We start from the raw sequence: 15,320 nt of genomic DNA on the forward strand, positions 1-15,320 counted from the left end.
AGGACGGCAGCGGAGGGGCGCCGGTGGGGGCTCGCAGCAAAGTCGGTCACCTGGCCCGCCTGTTTGGGGTGGCTGGCTTCGGGGGGTTTGTGGTTAAAGGGAAGCGGCCTCTCTCCTCTCCTCTCCTCTCCTCGCCGGGAGATGCTCTGCCGGCGGCCCTGGCTCCGCGCCGCCTTCCTCCAGGCCGGCCGGGGAAGGGAGCGGGCAGGATCCCTCCGTGGATTTTTCCATTTCCACTAGGAGAASTTGCGTTTGCTGGGGATACCTGTCAGGGTGCCATGTGAGGCAGTTCTTAGCGGCTGTAAAGAGGAGCCCGAGAAGAACCGGGTCTCGGCAGCATCCGTCGTCAGCAGGCTGGGTGAAACTCAAATGCTCATGATTTGCAGTGTGGTTTCATTAAATCCATAATGAAACGTCTTCTGACCTTTTTCCACTTAGGAAAAAGTAATGTGGTAGAGCTAATATTTCAATACATCCACTGTGAACTAGAGGTTGATGAGCCCTACTAAAAATCTACCCACTTCCCAAAATAAATTTCTTTCTGTTATCTAGGAGGTTGTCAAGGAGCTTCTATTTATATGAATCTTCCACTCCACTCATAATTTTGTGTATCTTCCTGTATTTTGAGTTTGCACCCATTATTCCTTACCGGCTCTTACAAAACTCCAATATTTCCCTCTTTGGCTCTGGTGCCATGTTTCTGTTGAATTCTAATCATTCTCTGCAGAGAGGCATGGGACGGACAGCTGCTAACAAATGACACGGGCCACATTTGGTCCCATTGTGGTGACTCATACCTTAATCTGCAAGTAGCTTTATTGATTTTAGTATCTACTGTTTCTCCATGAGCTGTCACTGCTTTGGTGGTGGTTCTTCACYGCCTTTCATCTCTTACAGTTATGATACTGTAAAATGTCCCAAGTTTTGGCTTTGGCAGTCTTTCTTGCCTCTTTTTTTTTTTTGAGTTTCATTGTACCTGGTACCACGAGTGTTGTCTTCATTGGTTTGGTGTCTGTCAGGTGTCCGTGTCCAGTGTAAGATGGTTTTTGTAATAGGTTTTTGTAATATGGCATTTGACGTAGGCATTATCCCTRTGCAAGTTTGCCATTCACAGCAGCTCACCATTTGGATAACCTTTTGATTTTCAGGATTGCTCAACAATTTCCTCTTTCGAATGGTCTGATATTTCTCACTATTTATTTTTAGTGGCCAACATTCACAGGCATGTATGCTGGTGGATTAATGTCTAGCATTTCATTAATCTGAGGTGGCCGGATGCATACATTTGGCTTTGTACAGCAAGTCCCCTTTTTTTTTTTTCCTCTTTATCACATTAATACTGTTGAGCTCTTAGAAATGCCCTAAGAAAATGCAGACTGGCTGCCATTCAGTAACCRTAAGTTGCTTCCTGAATACAGTGGCATATGGTTGCCCTGCCATGAGAAATTCTGGAAAGGTGGATGAATCCCAAGGGACAGATTTTCCTCAGAGCTGTAAGTCTTACCATGAATCATTGTAGTAAATCACCACCAAGCACTTGAAGATGTAGCTGCTAGATTTTTTTTTTTTAATCAGATACGCAAACGAAGAGAGCATCCCTAAGATTTCAGGAGAACTAGTTCATCCCTCTAGCAAAAAATAGCAACGTCAAGTGCTGTAAACAGCATCTGTAAGAAGCAGTACCTATCAAAGYTGTTGAAAATCAGTAGATTCCCTAGACCTTGGGAAAGAGACAGGTAGTGCAAGGTAAAATACGTATGAATAAACGCTTTCACGGCTCCCTCCCCTCTGAGCTAACATTAGAYTGGGGCTAAGAAACTGGGGCTAGCAAAAAAACAGGCTTGTGAAAGTGGTCCTTAAAATGGATTTGGTGGCTTTTGGGGCAAGAAGAACTGGAAAAAGAATGGAGAAAAGCCAGGACTGTTTCTCTAATGCTCGTTTTTATTTGTTGTTAGCAAGTCCAGCTAATAATAAGGACTACAGAACATGGGCAGGTGAAATGTAAAAGAAAAGGTAATATTTGTATGCCTGGAAGTAGGATTTTCAAGCAAGTGTTGAGTATCTCATGTTTCTCTCATGTCTGGGTTTCCAAACATTTTTACACTTCCTTTCTGCATCTCTCCCACCACATTGTTAGGAATACTAAAGTGCTCTGACAGGGAAATGTCAGGGGACATCCTGCAGCCCCCAGGGCACGTGATGAGCGGGTTCACTCGCAAGCTGCTCGCCAGCTTGGGTGAATCCCTACACCCACGTGCCAGCAAGGTGTAGGGCAGGGCACTGACTTCTCCCATGAACTGAAAATATCTCTGAGACATACTTTTTGCAAAATTATAGCCAGGAAAACATGCCGACTGACATGGAGTTCACATAACAACTGCCCACCCATTTCATTATTTCACAAATGTGTGATTCGTGCTTGTTGAGCTGTCACCATTAACATTTCCATCTGTCTCAATATTGCTTCTATTCTTAGTCGCTTTGTGGTAGATGTAGGTGTATGAAAAGGATTTTTCCCCCCTCCTTGTGTCGTGAAACAAAAAAAAAAAAAATGAGAACCACATATATGTGTCCACACATTTCATGCAGGCAGCAAGAACTCCAGGCACTTTCATGGCACTGCCTTTACTAGGTGTAGAGGTGAAGCAAGAAGCACGTGCCTGTGGCCTCCTGGTGCTGCTGGAACACGTACTTAATGAGGAAAACCATAAATAAGTCAAAATCTAACTGCAAAAGAACAATATTGCTTTGATCTCCTTTTGAACATGCAGTTGGAGAGACCTATTTTCGTAACCATGTAAGTATGGGAATAATTTTACTTATCGTGTAATCCTAATTGGTCTTTTCCTGAAGCAATCTCAAAGGGAAAATAGCTGTGACATGCTTTGGTGTTCAAAGGATCAGGTCCTCAGCTGTGTAGATATTTCTAAACTTAGACTTTTCAAGCTACTCATGGCTTGGACAAACAGAAAACTCTTTGCCTAATGCAGGCAAAACTTGCTTTTCTAAGTAGCTCCATGCCAAAAGTGAAATCAGTGGGATACCTGTGGAAATGAACAGACATTTCACAGGAGTCTCCAGCCAAAGCATGMTCTGGGAACACCCAGAGGTGAAGAGCAAATTCATGGTGGAAAAAGTCTTTTGAAACTGCTAAAGGATGTGATGGATTTTCACCCCTGGCAAGGCTTGGTGCTTCCCAGAGAGGCAGGGATTAGCCATGCCTGGTCCGTGGAATAAATTGGGCCAAGCCCTGCCCCTCCTTTGCTGGTGGAGAGCCTTGGGGCAGGGACATTGCCACAGAGCCAATTCTGCTGTCTGTCAGTGGTTTCTTTCCCCACAGTCACAGGCTGCTGTGGTGTCATTACAGTGATGGGACTATAATGGACCCAGTTCTTGCCCTAAGTGGCCAAGTGTATTCTTCCTCTTCCCCCTGCCTTTTCATGGTTTGGTCTGTCTTTTTATTTTTTTTTCCCTTCCCAAAATAGCATACAAACCCCCAATTTAACAAGCATAAACCATACACTCTGGCCTCCAATTTATTTTGACATTTGGCAAGAATGATTATGCAACATGTTCATTAAGTCATAACATTTTTGCTACTTTCCCATTCCAGATCCTTATTGACTATAGCACATGCGAAAATAATGAAGTTATTTATTCTCCAAATGGACAGTAGACCCCAAAGCTCCCAAGAAATCACATTGTTTATGGATGCAATGTATGCAGAGACTTTTACCTGACTGTAAAAATATAGCTCATTTCTGAAAGGGGTGAGGAGGGGTTTATCATCCACTAAAATGTTTATAGGATTGTTCAGTTAGGGAGGTCTCACCAGACCCGTTGTTTCTTTTTTTCTCAAACAGAGCCTTTGTGGGATTTGGGAATAATGCAGTAAAAAGTTATGGTAGTAGATAATTAGATGGACCAGCTAAAAGCAATATGAAAGGGGGCTGGTAGCACAAGGATTACAGAAGGTGTGTGGGCATTTTGACATCCAGAAAACATTATAGATCTGGTCTCAGCTACCTCAGTCTCATGATGATAATTAAGAAATGTGGGTGTAGAAAAGCTCTTCGCAGGGTTTGGTTGGATTATTGCTGCAGTTCAAAACACAATTGACAGAGACACCCACATTGGACATGATTGCCCTTTGATGAGGCAGACACTGACTTTTTAAAGCTGACACAGTTAAAATTATGTCTAAAGTTTATGGGGCCACAGGCTTCTCACTAGACTCCATTATTATAACAAATGGTAAAACACAAATTGAAGCAGTTAAAAAAAAGGGTGAAGCACAGTGAGGAGGAAGGGACCCTGGCACCAGGATTAACTTTTCTCTCACCTGTTTGGCAAAAGTAGAAGCATAAATATACCATTAATTTTCAAAAAAGAGCAAAACCCAACCACAAAGTTCACATGTTTATCTGTAGGATATGCTTTTAACAAACACTTGTGAATGGGAAGAGAACGATGGAGGCTGTTTAGATGGTTACTGCTCAAATGACATCAGAAAAAACAATCTTCACTGAAAGAGTGATTGCACACKGGGAATTGTCTGCGCAGGGAGGTGGTGGAGTCACCATCCCTGGACATCTTTAAAAAAAGAATGAATGCAGCACTCAATGCCATGGTTTAGTTGATGAGGAGGTGTTGGGTCATGGGTGATGATCTTAAAGGTCTCTTCCAGCCTAGTTCATTCTGTAATTCTGTGATTCTGTGATTCTGTGARTCTAAGGCAAGATATACCAGTATAGGTTAACGTACTAAATCCTGCAGCGTATTATTCTAATGTTAGACACACTAAACCTGTACAGCTATGGAAATGTCAAAATATTGACCTCAGCCCTGATCCTGCATCCAGGTTTCTTCATTTTTTCACATGTTTCACTCCTCAAAACAACAGCAATGGATGGAGGTTGTATGGTGGCCCACAAGTAGTTCTGTATCTGTCACTGAGCTCCCATTCAGATTTTCTCTCAGGAATCAGAAAAGGCCACACACTGTCAAGGCAGACAGAGTTGAGAAAATATTTGACATTTTAAAACTACTTTTTTTTCCCCAGCATTTTCAACACAAACTCAATTCTCTATTGTTTAACAGAGTATTCAAAGAGGCTTACAGAACTTCCCTCTAAAGCTATCATCAATAGTCTGACAATGACATATGATAAAATATTCAGATTCAAACCCGAATAATATTGTGGAATGACAACGGATTTAACAGATTTCAAGGAAAAAGGTGGTTACCAAAAGAAAAAAATAGGGGCAGCTGATTTCTGACAGCAAATACCTTTTGAAAACCAACCAATTTTACTGAGAATTGGATGCAGTGAGAGACATGAGCAGAGGTCAGGAGAATGGACCTGCTTATGTGTTGGTCAGCTCTGTCATTACATGTTCACTCACATCTGCCAAAAGTCTRTAAAACCATCTGAGAGAATATTTGACTGAATTTTGCAAACAGATAGCTGATAAAATAGTATTGACCAGAGAAACAGAWGGACTTAGCAGTTTTTAAATGAGGCTAAATTCTAGGTTTGGAATTTTCCAGTGGATAATGATACATCTCAAATATCTTTTGCTACTGTACAAATCTCTTGCTGTAGCCCGAAGTGTGACACCCTTTATTCTACTGCTGAAAATTTATTTCATCAGAGAAAAAAAAAAAAATACTGCATCTATTGGTCATAGAGTCATCCACGGAAGGAGTGAATCTTACAGCATTTTCCACATGAATCTCTTTTTGTGTCCCAAATTTGGTTTATCGACTAAGATATTCTAAGTCCTTGCACCACACTCATCATTCATCATGGTATTTGAACACCTTTCTAAGTGACATGACTAATGTCTGTCACATGCTTCATTCTCATCCCCTGCTGAGGGAACGAGTACTGAATTGTAGGATTTTTCCCTTAGTTTTGKTTTTTTGGGGATGGGGTTTATTTGTTACACATAAGCCTTTCACAAAGGTCTTGGTGGCGGCAAGAGGTAAAAGTTTAATCATAGATTCACYTCTTCTCTTTCTCTGTGGCATTTTGCTGCTACATCAGCAGTCAGTCACTCTATCCAGCATTTATTCCCCAGGCAGATCTGATTCTCACGCTTTTTCCGCCCACCACCTGTTGTTTTCCTCTTCCCAAATCCTTCACCTAGACTCAGCTGCCCAGCCATGGTCAYAGCCATGGATACTCACTGCTTTTCTCACCTCTTTTATGGAGYTCTTTTTAAGACCCAAATGTCCCTGACTTAAGAAGAGCTTTTAATTCCCAGTCTACTGCCTTTGGCGCCAAATAGTTATTTTTATCGTGCACTTTCCCATCAAAGTATTTCTGCAGCATTCCCTAAAGAAAATCCTGCTGGCTCCCAAATTTTAAGAAAACCAAAATATGTGACAAGGAGGCTAAACCCTTAAAAAGGCAAACCTGGGAAGTTAATTTGAATTGGCCAGAATTTCCTATTCATTTGCTGTAGGGATTTTCCAGACCAAACAGAGAAGACATTCAGACTAATGTGAGGCATACCCTTCAGGAGAAAAGCCAAAGATGATGGACCTTCCCAAATTATTTTCTTTTGGATCCATCAGCCTGTTCAGGAGCAAAGAAAGCCATGATTGACYACCAGAGGCCATTGTGTGGCATTCTAATTAGGATCAGAATTTCCCTGCAGGGCTCCTGTGGAGGTGTGGGAACACCCAGAGGTGAAGGRCAAGCAGAATTATGGATGGTGCTGGAGTTCTGGCAAAGCCAGGCTGGCCCAMATGAGGGGAGCAGTGCTTGGATGGRAAAAAAAAMMMRSCMMWAARGKYYKKTKKYCYKRMMARRMCAGCTTGGCAATCCCTCAGGCAGCTCCAGGCGTGTGCTGCCTGGATTTATCCGAAGTCTTGATGAGGGAAGCTGTCCACCGCCTTCAGAGTCCGTGCTTTTTGTGGGATGGTAGTAAAGATTAATGGTCAGTTAAAAATCAATCAGCTAAATTTAGATGGAGGKCTAGCACCAGTTTGTCAGACAATGAGAATGTGTGTTTCATCTGCTCGTCTTTCATTTGTGCTAGCACTCAGGCTGAGCTTTTTTGCTCTGGAACCCCACCAGTTCATGGAATTAACACAATGTTCATTTACTGCAAGGGTGAGGGTCTGACARAAGCATGGCAAACCCAAACTGCAAAATGAACTGTGTCAGAAGTTATACTTCCCSAGCTCTGGTGCAATTTTCTGGCAGTTAACAGGTCTAAATTAAGAAATTAATCAGAAATAAGCYTGAAAATTATACTGGCTCTTATTTACTTTCTTTTATCTTGATACAACTTCTTAAAAGATTATTTTTAACAGATCCTTTAAACATTTGTAGTAAGAGGCAATAGACAAAATGTCATAATTTCCATATGAAGGAGTGCAATTCCTATATAAAAAAAMCATTTTATCCTAATATGGTCTCAGAGTCTAAGTAACGTATTCTGTCACAAGAACTTTTGCATCAAAACAATTTTTCTGTTTCATATCCAAGAAGAAATGTTGAATATTTAAATTCCATATTCTTTTTGATCTTAATTCCCTTCACAGAAGAGCTCTTTAGGTCTCATCAATGTGCTCTAGGTGCAATATCAGAGTATATTTTTCGTATTACGGGATCTAACCCAAATTAAGAAACCAAAGGGGAAGAAGCTATACATGCCTGTAAGGGAAAATKATTCTGCTCGGAGCACGTAGCAGGGTAAAGCATCAAACAGAAACGTAACAAAAGTCTAAAATAAGGGGTTTAATGCCTTGGTGCAAAGTCGTTGCTGGAAATCTAGCATTTGGCTCCCTTCTGATTTAAAATCTTTGCATTCCTGCTGACTTCAGTGGTGTTTATGTTCAAATAAGTGAAGGCACYGTGAGGCCGTATAGTACAACTGCAATTTGCAATAAATTATAGCAGGTTAAACAGCTAACTAATGAAATACAAAGAGGCATTTAAACCACTCCCTTGTAAGCATTTATGTTTCTGATGTATAAACTACATGATAAATAAACAGTGTCCCAAAAACAAATGTATATAATGTTGTTTACAAATTTATACTCCAATGGCACAAGTCGTGAACCCCCAAGGCCCCACTAAATATCTTGCCAAAGCCAGGGGTGGATTTTACTTGAGTATTCTTTGAATTGTATCCAACCCTAAAAATTCAGGGGTTTTGAGCATGAAAAAGTGGGATTGYTTTCCTTCTCTTTAAGATTATGTTCACATGGCTTTTGTGGTGGTGKCCATGTCTCCACTGCTGGATGCTCCTGCCCAACCACCCCTTCCTCAAGAGCCACCCTGTCCTTGTGCAGAGAAATCGATATGTTTTCCCATTTGGGAAATGGTGTAGAACGTGAGGAAAGTTATTTTAAAATAGCTTAGAATTTGTATTGATTTTCTGAATCAATATTTCAGGATTTTTGAATTCCAGAGTAGTCATACATTCACCCTATTTTTTTTCCCCATCTCTCAGCTTCTATAAATGATAGTCTGAGCACACCACATGCTGTAGAGAGAGAACCAGCTACGCATCCAATTACCCCCATACTGTACCAGCGAGGAGGAAAATAGTATTTTAACAGCAATACCAAAAAAAAAAAAAAACCAGATGTACTGGCCCTAGTTACTATTTAAAGCAATTCTGCCCTGCAAGTCAATGAAATAATTTCATCTGGCCAATGCAGAGTAATAAAAGCCCCTGTGCAATTCCCACTTCTTGGGGCTGGGTGTTGCAGTGGAAGGAAAGAGGAAACGAGGACAGCACCCTAAAAGTTGGCATCTTTTGGTGTTCATTAATGCACCCTAAGGTGAGCAGAGAACCCAATAGTGGCTCTTGCTGCTGTCAGTGCTCACATGGGGTGCTCACACAGGCACCCCCCTGCCACAGATGAACAGATTTTTGCCTGACACCTTTTATCTGGACAAATGAAAACCCCTGGACAGACACACAGCTGCCTATAAATCTCCAAAGTGGAATGTAGCAACGTTTACACACAACGTGGTTCCAGTCATTAAATTACTGAAGGATTAACAACCCCAAGCATTCAATAAACAGAAATGACACCGTACAAATGAAATGTTTTAGTCAAGGGAAATTTTTGCTTTAAGATGACTAATCCAGTACTTGTTTCTTGAGCCACAAGTCACATTAACTGGAGGAGGGGAACACAGTGGGATCTGGGTTTCATTTAGAGGACTCTTTCATTTTTATTGCTGCRCTGATAATTTTAGTTTGCAATTAASAAAAATATCTACTGTTTCACAGATATTTCTCTYTTTAGTGCTTTAGGTGGTTAACGTAGAAAATGTTTTGAACTCTTCTGTTTTGTTTCTTAGGWGAAATAGCTCAATACCCTATTTAAAGAAAAAATACCCTGAATTCATCTTTAAACACATCAGCTTGTTAAAAGTATTGATGTGGCTCTGCTTTGAAAAGGGATGGAGCCAAAGTACCTTAACCTCTTTGGGAAGATGAAGAGAACTMTCTAAATGCAGCGTAAAATACCTTAACATGAAAGTCCTGAAGGGCAAGAGAGCCAGAAGAACTATTTAATGTTTACACATGCTTTTCATTCCCCAGGATTTCTGCGTGCCCAAGGAGGATCCCTCCTGCCAGCTCCTGGCTGCAGTGGGACCCTGTGGGTGGTGGGCATCCCAGAACACCTCCCAGCCCTGCTGCCAAACACCATCCTCCATCTCYCCTCCCTGTTTGCTTTAGATCTCTTATCACCCATCACCCCCCAGGCAATATCGCTGAGCTGCTGCACCTGGTGAATGGAGTGCCTGAGCTTGATGTCAGACAAGATTTTAGTTGCTTAAATATAAATAAACTACCAAAGAGCATTCACAAGGCTGTGGACCTGGGATTTTGGGGCTTGCTTATTTTTAGGACACACTCAAAATAAGCTCTCCAAAGTTATGCACTGAGGAGGGTTTGGTAAGGTATATACCTATTCCAGTAAGACGCCTGGCTAAGTTTATAACCCCCCTGGAATCTGAGCCCTTTAAATATTAAAAATAATCYACTATATTGCATCTAATTGAAACCCACTGAATACTTAGAGGAAAGGAGAGATGAGTCAATCCCAACACCTTTCACCCACAAGTGCACCAACAGTTTTCTGATCTTCTTTAATCATAGAGCTCCAATGGCCTGATTCGTCACAGGAGTGCATCTCCAGCCATCTAATCTTTCCACGCTCGGCTCAGGTTTCCACCATCCCAAGGAATCACACACAACCTCTTTGGGGGAGAGGGGATTTTCTTTTCTCTCCCCATGTCTGCTGCTCCCTGAGAGTCTGTGTTTTTGTTGTTGCTGTTCCATGCCCTCTTTTCTGTCTGCTGTGGTGGAGCCTTGGCGGGGCTGTTAGCAGGAAGGTCAGGGGTGAGTGAGGAAGGGCCAGGCACCGTACGCCAGACACCTGGTACACTGGATACTCTTGGGCACAACCCAGATACTTTGCTCTTTGCTCTTTGCTCAGCTACTGGGTGTTTAATGCCTTCAAAACAACAGCAGTAAGGCAGAGACACTCAGGAGATGAATTGCCAGTTTTAGTGAATGTTGAAGCGTCAGGGGATGGTAAACCAACTTTTAAATGTTTCTGTTGGGCTGGATTCATTCTCTCTTTACTTTTTTTTTTCTTGTTCTCACCCTTTTTTCTGTGCCACCATCCTCAACACCTGCCCTGTAGCTCATAGTGTAGGACAAGACTGGCATGGCTGAACGCTGGCCATGGGACCAGGTGGTCAGAATGAAGGGTGAATTATCCTCCAGGCTTCCCCCTTCTGCACAGGGAAGAGGGATTTTGTGTGTGGTTTAGGATCCCATTGTCCAAACGGTGCCTGGAGTTCATGCAAAACCCCAAAAGAAAAGCCTGGAGTTTTGAATGGGGAGGATTCTGTGTGTGTGTGTCTGTGTGTGTCTGTGCACATCATTGCATGTGGCAATTGTCACATATGATMCATTTCTATTTCTACAACACTTGATGCTACTTGATGTATAGAGACAACTATACGAGTGGTGGCAAGGAACAAACCCCGAATCAGCGTGCTCACCAAACAAGTATGTTCATGAGCAGCTAATAAATTCATGTGTAATAGACACATGCATTTCCTTGTTTGCAAAAGACTAATCTGCACCTACCACAGAGCTCTGTTTCAGAAGCAGTTTCATGCACATAAATTGTGCTGAAATCCCTCACTAGAAGGCATGGGACAAGATCCAGGGTACAGATCCTGCCATGTGATGGAAAGCTGGCATACCTCTAGCAGACATGAGAAGAGACCAATTATTTTAATTGTTTGTTAGAGTTTTAAAATCACTTTGGCTGTAGCTGCAGGGTGACAATTCCGAGCTATTAGCTGGTATTTTCTTCAGGAAAAAATGTTGTGGTTTTGGTGATTCGAAGAGTAGGTTCCCCTTGCTTTATCCCGTGCACATGCAGCCAACAAACCATGCCTAATGAAGGATCTTTGGGTTTGTATTCCCATCTTTGCTGTTTCATTTAATACTTTCCCTGCCAAAATGAGGCTGAAAGGCCTCTCAAAAAAGTTGTTCACTGAAGGTGAAATTATGCTTGAGATTAAGAGCAACTACACTGTATTATTTAAGGCACAGGGTATATTCTAGTYCCCTAGCAAGCTGCTTGCAGACCAGAATGATAGCCACTCTTTGAAGGCTGAACACAATGTAAACCTTGAGGTTGTGGATCTAAAAACCACCAAGCACAGGGCATTAACACAAACACTGATGCCTGGGAGGGGCTGTGGCTACAGCTTGGCCAACCCCCAGATGAAAGGGGTCACTTCTGGGGAAGTGACCACCACCACCTTTCTCTGGTCACAGCCCTCAGTCAATACAAATATTTGTACAATACAAAGATTTGACAAAATTAAGCAGAACTTGTCTTTGGTCCTCAAAGATGCTGAGGTTTTTCTAGTGCCACTGATGTTAGTGAGAAGCATGAGGGGATCTCTTGTGTGTGCTGTGATCACTGAGTCATTGGAGAGCAGCATCACAGCCCAATCATCTCACAAATGCACCATGGCTGCAACCCTGGTTGTGTATACAACTTGTGTATATAATCCATTGCAAATTTTAGCATTGTTTGAGTTGGAAAAGTGTATTTCTGTGAATTTTCCATCCCTTTAATGTGAAAAAATAGCAAATATAGGTAACTAGGAAACGTCAAGAAACATAATGAAACATAAAATGCTTGTAATGATATAAGAACTGATTTCAGCCAATTATAATTTTTAAAAGAAAAAAAAACCCTGTATCATCAAAACCTGAGTACATCAACAGCATTGTCCTTTCTGCAATCAGGATTAGTTTATATTTCCTGACAGCCGAGTGAGAAGCATTCCAAATTGTAGCTTCTTGACCTTTTTCTCATTCAAAAACAGGTCAAGATACTACATGAATAAAATGCAGAGAGTAAAGACACATTTTGGGGGAGGGGAGACAGATTCATCCATTACCTATTTACTAACTATGGACCTTTTAAGAATGTTACTCTTTTCAAATATTGACTTTTTTATTGCTTCTCTTACAATTGCAATGGGGGAATTTAAGAGCCCCACAAACTACTTTATCATATAATTAGTTTATCAGTAAATTTGGACCTCGTACATCAATCACTGTAATGCATAACCACCACTGAGACAGAAACCAGATGTGCGTGCTTCTGCTTTCTTCTTTATAGTATCTACAGCATCATTAGTGCATATGCTACAGTTTAAATTGAATTCAGCAAAAAGCAATGGTCTTACCTTCCTGCAAGCCATATTACTGCAGGGATAAATCAACATTATGTTGATTGACAACTCATACTCTTTCACTGTTGCTSTTTGGAAAAGGGTGAAGCATGACATGTGCATGCAAAAAATAATTTTAATTAGTCACGTATAGAAAAAACACTCAGTTTCATGGTAAATGATGTAAGACGGGCGTGCTACACAACAACACCAAGAGGCTTCTTACACTCTGAGTTATCTGAAACCACCAGAAAAAGGTCTGCCTGCCCATTTCTTCCCCATGTGGTGTGACTTTCTTTTCAAGTGCCACTTAATTCTGACACCTGTACAATCCAAATGGGGGAAACATAGCTGTTCCTGAGACAGGCTGGAAGATATCTTTTTTCAGACGCAACATGAGAGAGCTCTTTTAGGGTCTACTAAGAAAACATCAGGATGCCTGATTTTTGCATCCTATGTAACCCACAAATTTCAAAGGCAATGGTTTCTGTAACCTCCAAATTTGTAGTACATCTTATGGACAAAGGAGTGGAGTTCCGACCAGGACAGTGTCTCCATGTAAGGACTATTATCTGTTTCACCAACTAATACATTGAAGATTCAGTTTTCTGAGGTTTTTTCATACAAAATTCTCTTGGAWGTCAGGTTCTGATTGAAAAATATGGAGCCCAGCTTGCATGTGCATTAAAAATCCAAACAAGTAATTATTTACACCACTTTTTCATTTTCCCAGTAATCAAGCACTGGCTGGTAATAATGCCCAAAGGGCTGATTATACCAGCAAGATACAGCAGCTCTCTGACCACACCTCTTCCTGGGGAAAATCTCTACACCGACGCAAAAGGCAGCATGTTCGTAGCAGAGCAAAATGGGAATTTCATGGTTGCCTGGAATTAATGGTTCTCACGTTCTTAGCAGAGCTGAGCTGAAGCGCTTACCACAGAATGAGGACTTGTTAGGCAGTCCGTAACACGCTTCCTTTCCAAAATTAAAAATCTTTTTCTGATTGCAAGCAGATCTTTTTCAGATTATATCCCTTCTCCTTCGCTCCTGAGAATGAGCCAGCAGTGTTTCTAAAGTATGATACTTGCTGCTGCTCATCTGCATGTCTAGTGTACTAGCAGAAGAGCCTTTCCTCCAGGAATAACAAGTGTGTAATGTATTACATTACAGCTGATTAAAGTAGCCTTTGCTGCAACTGTTTAACTTGTCTGGTAGATCATCCAAATACTCGCAGGCATCGTCTTATAAACACAGAATATTGAAGCTGTGCTGTTTCATGACTGTGCAGAAAGGCTGCTGAAAACATGCTGTCTTAGTGAAATCAGGTACCCACACTAATACAGTCGTGTCTGGAAAGCTAAATRGTTATTGTGGAGAGAAGCTTTGAATTGATAAATAAAATGCACACATTAACTCACCAGGTTCCAGGTATGATCATGTGCTTGAAATACCTCTGGAACGTACACCCAGCATTATTGCTGAGAGATATAAGCTTATATTGCTATATTAGAGTGGGAAAAGGAATGGCTGATATATCCCTAATGGCAGAATTTGAGCACAGAAATAGCAGAGCAGGACTTAGCCTGAAGAGCTACCTATATTAGTGACTATCTATCAGCCAACAAGAGCTGGGCATGATTCCTCAGGCCCAGGCTGTTAGTGAAGACTTTGAAAATTTGTCTCCTTTCTCATAAATTGGGTAGATTTGGACTAGAAAGCACTGAGACAAAAGAGGTAGAACTGTCTTCATACTCGGTGACATTTTTAGTTCAAACACAACGAAACCAAACCCCCAAGTGCAAGAAGGATGGTAATGTGGTACTTACACATGATTTTAAAAAAAGTTCTTAAAGCTGCAAAGGTTATTAACCACCAGGAATCTTTCCTTTAATATATATTAAAAGCTGGTTTATATGGAAAGCTTTAGGTGTACTCGAATTTCAAACACCTGGGTTATTTTCTTACTTTACTGATCTAATCAATGCAGGTGTTTCATAGCAAAAGCACACAGGCAATCAGACGGTCTGAGGGCAGCAATGAGTTGCACACATTTCTCCTAGTACAAACAAATTTTCATGAGCGCGTGCAGTGAACGCACCTTTGCCATTAATTGCAATGAGGCAGTAGTGAGGCTTTGAGGTGTAGAAAAAATAAGTGCTTTAACCGATTCATAAATGAACTGTGCTATCTTCTTTTGGAAAACAACTGCTTCCAATTTTGCCTGTGAAGGAAAAGGGAAGGAAAGAGGCGAGGCTAGCACGGCCCGAGCCAGGCAGGGGGTGAAGGCAGCGYCTCTCCCATGGCCGGTTCTTGCGGTGGGATGTGGCACAAGATGCTGTGACCCGCCAGCACAGGCGTGCACTCCCACTCGCCGCAGCCAGCCCAGCCAGGGAGCGTGCCATCTCTCTGTCTTTACCAAGATCAAATGGAGCTAGTCAATCAGGGGATACCATTATTGCCTCCACCATTCAATTTCCACTATCAATAATTTACTGTATTTGCTGCACGGGCAGCAAGGGGGAGATGGCCAAACAGATTTTTTGACAGGGGTACCGAATCCACC

This window comes from Malurus melanocephalus, unplaced genomic scaffold (genome assembly GCF_030028575.1).
Source record: "Malurus melanocephalus ecotype Western Australia unplaced genomic scaffold, MMel_1.1 scaffold_423, whole genome shotgun sequence".
In the NCBI taxonomy this organism is placed as follows: Eukaryota; Metazoa; Chordata; class Aves; order Passeriformes; family Maluridae; genus Malurus; species Malurus melanocephalus.